Source organism: Cibotium barometz, chromosome 30, assembly GCF_041138505.1.
Source record: "Cibotium barometz isolate CiBa-2024 chromosome 30, ASM4113850v1, whole genome shotgun sequence".
Lineage (NCBI taxonomy): Eukaryota > Viridiplantae > Streptophyta > Polypodiopsida > Cyatheales > Cibotiaceae > Cibotium > Cibotium barometz.
The window spans coordinates 38,642,443-38,648,105 of record NC_141075.1 but is presented as its reverse complement, the minus strand read 5'-3'; positions in this window follow the sequence as shown (position 1 = coordinate 38,648,105).

The window sequence follows — 5,663 nt, the reverse complement described above, 5'->3', positions numbered from 1 at the left end:
CATCTTTTGTCTAGATGTTATTTGTCCAACAATTCATTATCTGCATGTGCATGTTTTTGTTTTGTCTGGGGAGATGGCATTTCTTGAGGGTTGTTGACGGAGAGTCAGCCATTAATGGCAGAAAGAACACCACAAGACTACAGAGTAAAGTGGTGGTCCTGCCTGTCAGGTTCATTATCACTCTGCTTCAATAATTCTTCAAATGTATGTGGCTTTGTTTTTCTTGGTGATGCTTTTCTAGCCGCCCTAGCAGCTTAAGATGGCAGGGAAAAATCATGAAAAGAAAGGCTGTCTTTTATAAGCCACCTGTGACGGAGTCTGGGTCAAGCTAGAAGTATATGTTCTGTATGCAAGCACCGTACTTGGAGTCCTTGCATTATAATGATGTAGTAAGGATAGCAACAAGAACTTCGGTCTCTTGAGTTGAAAGCATTCTTGATGTGTCCCTTTGTTGAGCTCGGAAAAACACAGAATCAACCCTGCAATTTTGGAGGAGGAGATGCAGTTGAGTTGAGACCTCCTGGCATTCATAATGAGATATGCCTTCATGCTCACTCTCTATCTATTAACATGTCTATTACAATTTCCTACCTTTTGATTACATTGATAGTTTTTCTCTATGAGCAGTTAATGATACTGTATATGGTCAACCATCCTGTTTAAAGAGTTGCAATATCCTGTTTAACGAGTTGCTTATTGCAAGTTATCACACTTTTATAAACAAAATAATGTAGCACTAGGACAAAGCTAGTTAGAAGGGCCACTTGATTGGAACTTATGGCCCCCTTTCATAGTCACTCTATTATTTCAGAAGTCTTTTGTGACTTTCATCTAAATTATACAGTGCATGGATGAAGAAGGCACAAATCAATTATCGGTAGCACTTCTAGGCTCATGAATCTACGTCTCTTGCACTATGTTTTGTTAAATAGAAAACCCTACTAAAATTCTCTCATATGTCAATCAACACATAGAAAACTGTGTGTGTGTGTGTGTGTGTTTAAGTTCATAAGTAAGTGCATATATATATATATATATATATATATATATATATATATATATATATATATATATATATATATGTATTAGACTTCTTTTTAGTATACTCGCTTGCCCCTTCTAAGAAGGAGGATCTATAATATGAACAATAAAGATTAATTAGAGGATAGCAAACAATGAGAACCATAATCACTAATTTAGATAATTGTTACCTTGGATATCTTGCTTGTCACTAAATATAAAGGTAAATGTTCTCCTTGTCAATGACATTCTAAGTAATATCACTCACCATTAAAAGGAAAATCTTTTGAACTTCTCTTATATCTCTCAAGGCCTGACTTTTTTGGAATTAAGTGTTGCAAGATGTATTCCTATATAATGAACAAAGTTGGAGCAAGGTCAAGTATGCCAGCATGTTCCTATGATACTTTTTCTACTTCCCATGAAACCCATCCTTGTCCGAGTATGCACCAAACAATGTTGTATGAGGTCATTGGTCAAAGTGTAGGATGAGGTGTGCAAAACGAAGCACATTTGTGTTGTCTTCAAGTTGATGATGCCAAATTTAGTAGTGACTAGGAGTTGAACCTAACATTGCCTCCTTGAACTATCATTATGAATCATGGATCTCCACTTCTTTTGCATTATTACGTGCGAGTCATGGACATCCATCTCTTTAGCTTAGAAATGTCATTGGATCAACGCGAATTTTGGCGAGCTACAATTGTTCTTGTACCACTTTGGCAATGTCCTCTTATTTGCCTCTTGATGTTTGTGTAGTCTTCCGTGGTAGAAATTTCTCCCTAGGTTTCATGCCAAGGAGTCTTTTCTCAAATCAAGTAAACTAGTCATCGGATGGGGGACAATAACTTTGCTAAATGTTGCAGACATGCAATCGTAGTGATTGTGATTGCATCAAGTCTTCATGAGGAAGACTACTTTACTAGATATCATTTTTGCTACTAAGGCCATATTTATTATCAAGCACTATTCATTGGAAGGGGTACACACACATGCACTCTTTCTCTCTCTCTTGTTTTGTTTTTCTTTTCCATGATGAGACATACCATGGATATCATTGTGTCACTTTGGTCTCATAGACCCATTGGGTCTTAGGAGATGTTTAATATAACTCTCTCTCTCTCTCAATTATCCAAATAGGTGAATGTCCTCAAGTCGTCACCACATGCAAAAGCAATGTTCAAATTGAATGTTTTGCCATCAATACCACAAGCCCTTGTAGAAGCAATGATGTGTTTTAAGCATGCTAACCAACCAATAGTTTTCTCTAGTTTCTAGGCAACACTTAAAACATGTGTTCCTCAATCATCAGCTAGCGGTACTAGAAGCACCACAATCATCAACCATCAACAAATAGCAACAATCAAAAGGTCTCTCTCTCTCTCTCTCAGGTTTGGCTTTAGTCTGGAGAGGGTTGGAGTGGGGTTTATAAAAGCTGCAAAGGTGGCAAGTCAAGGTTGAGCTCCAAGTTGTAGCATGTAACGTACAAGTGTTGGCTTTGGAGAGGAGTCATGAGAATAGGTTGGTTTGTGTATAGGGTTGTGGATCCATTTCTCTGTTCAAGGCAAGAGCTTACCTTAGCCTAGTTGAAGCATGTGTTGTTACATGGGTGCACTAGCCCGTTCACTCAATTGCCACACCAAGATGCTCTTTTGCCAATGGGTGAAGGAAGTGCCCGCTACACTCGGAGCTTTTTCAACTCCCACACTAGCTATAACTAGCTAGCACTAGAAGAGGGCTAGATGAGATCATGTATACAAAATACCACCCCCAAATACTAAACAAAACACACAAAAATTGAAGGTCTTGGCTTGCCTCTTGCCAGCTTAGTGGACTTTACTTAAATGCAGATTTGGACACCTTGTGACAGCTGTTGAATCAAACACTTTTATGATACAGTCAGCTCCTAAACTCTTCTGACCCTCTTCTTGATTTTCATAGCTTCTATTCTGAATATCTTTTTGATTAAGATTGCTCCTAAACCTTTTTAGATTCTTCTCTTGATTCAGACTGATTCCTCCTCTTAACGTTTTTAGATCTTTAACCCGCTTTGCTTCTAGCAGTTCTGATTTAGTCAGCAAATACAGTTTGTACTGGTTCAATCAACTTGGGTTTAGAAAGCACCAATCTAAATTCCTTCTACTTCAACTCTCATCCTATCAACTCCATTCCTTCATTCTCTCTTCTAGCAGCATTGATTAAGCCGGTTCTCACCATGTTAGCTTGGTTCCTTTGCTTCCTCCAATCAACTATGGTTCAGGTAGCACTCACCCAATCAGCTCTATATCTTGTCACTTCTCTTTCAGTCTCTGTCAACATTGATCGGCGCACTGATCTTGACACTTCAGTCTTGGCTAGCTCACAATCTAACTGTATCTGACTCAAATGGACTCATATTTGACAACTCTTGACCTGACCAACCTCTAATTTGTCAGCTCCTATCCTGAATCTTCTTCCTTCAGTTTGTTCTGATTTCGATAGTATTGAGCCAGACTCTTCCTCCTTTAGTTAGCTATGTATATGTTAGCACTGCTTCAGTCTGCACTGATTCTGACAGCTCATGTGTTTGACTCTTCTTCCTTTAATCAACACTCATTCAGTCGGCTCAGAACCTATCTCTTCCTCCTTCACTCAGCACACTGAACGTGTCAGCATTGGACTTGTCTCTTCTTTCTTTAGTCAGCAGCACTAAACCTATCAGCACTGACTTAATTCAGCACCTATTCTGATTAGCCTAACTTTGACTAGTCCTGCTCTTCAAACAACTCTTAAGGGACTTTGCTCCTGACAATTATGACCTGGATAAGTCTTGATTCTGACACTTCATTGATTCTAACCAATCAAATCTGATTCAATCTCAACACTCCTCCTCACTCCTCCTATTTCAGTCAGCAACATCGATTCAGGTAGCACTGACTCTAACACTTCTTACTCCAAATAACTTTATTCCAGATGACTCCCTGATCTAGATACTTCTGATCTAAATTCTTTCCTACTCTGACAGGCTACAAGATTTTCTCTCTCTAGGTTTCCTTCTTAGATTGAATTGCTCTAATTTATCCTTCAACACAGACACCTCTCACAAAGAAAACTAAAAACATAGGTAATTAGGTCCACCTTGACCTAAAATCTCTTGCTTTACAAAAACTCAATGACCAACACAAACCTGACATTCTTGATAACCCAAAAGAAATATTCAGTATGAATCAGAGGGACTCTTAGAGAAGGTAAATAAACATGAGGAACTCCACACTCGTCGGCTGGTAAGCAGATTTAAACTAAACAAGGTTTAATAAATCACCTTAACAAAAATAAATTCTTCTTATTGTATTGATTACATAGATCTCGTATCTCAAATAAACCCACATAGTGAAAATAAAGAGACTCTCTCATCATACATGCTTAAATGTCTTACAAATAAAGCTTACAACATTTTTCTCTTACTCTCTAGCTTCACTTTTTTTTTTTTGTGTTTCCCCTTTTAAGCTTGTATTCTCTCTTCTCCCTTCTTCCCTCTCCCTTCTTATTTCAGCTAAAAGACCTTTTTATAGGAAAAGCAAGCTGTGCCTCTCCTACCTTCCTTTCCAAAAGAGATTGTCACAGGACGCCTTCGACCTCTCCATTCTCTTTCTTTTCTTGTTGCCTTCATTCTTCTGGATCTTCCATGTGCATCTTCATGAATAGGTTCCCTTTAAAGAAGGCACATGGCCTTTACATGCCTATTCGTTTATCTATGCTCACTTCCCCGGTTGACTCAAAGGTGTAAAGCTACATGTTTGTGCTAGCCCCTAGACATTATCTAAAAGAGAAAAAGTGTTTCCAAAAAAAGTGCAGCATGGAAATCCATCCCCCTGGAAGATGGTACATTCATGTACCATCCCCATCATCTGCATCCATAAACAAATTTGGTATTACATCAATTTGATCATCGGAATCATTTGAATCCCAGTTGATTGGCCACAATCTTTGGAAGTTTCCTTTTGTGCAAAGTACCATCTAAATCTTCCAAGTGATAATAACCTGTAGGGAACACAGAGTGAACCTTGAATGGATCTTTCCACTTCTGTTGAAACTTCACATCATGCCTATTATCCAACTTGTTATTATACATGAGCACTAATGTCCCCTCTTTAATGCCCTTGTCTCTTGAGAGCTGATCATCAAATTTCTCTTTCCTCTGTTGCTACAAGGCCTTTGCCTAACTCATGGCATCTTGCCTCTTCAACTGCAAGTCAACTAAGCTAAGCATCCTGTCTGCTATATCTTCTCTAGGTACAATACTAATCTTCTTGAGGTACCACATACTAGATACATCCAATTCCACAGGATGTAAAGCCTTTTCCCACATACTAACTGAAATGGAGTTAACCCTATAATTTGTTTGTGATTACACCTATAGGCCCAAAGTGCTCCATCCAAAGCTTTATCCTGATGCTTGGGATTACCCTTAACAAGCTTAGTGATAAGTTTACAAACAATACCATTGACTTTCTCTACTAGCCCATTACTCTGAGGGTAATATGGAGTCACATGCCTATGTCTGGTATTAAGGACTTTTAATGCTTCATCCAGCTCTTCCCCAACAAATATCGGACCATTATGAGATACAATTTCCAAAGAAGCACCAAACTTGCAACAAATAT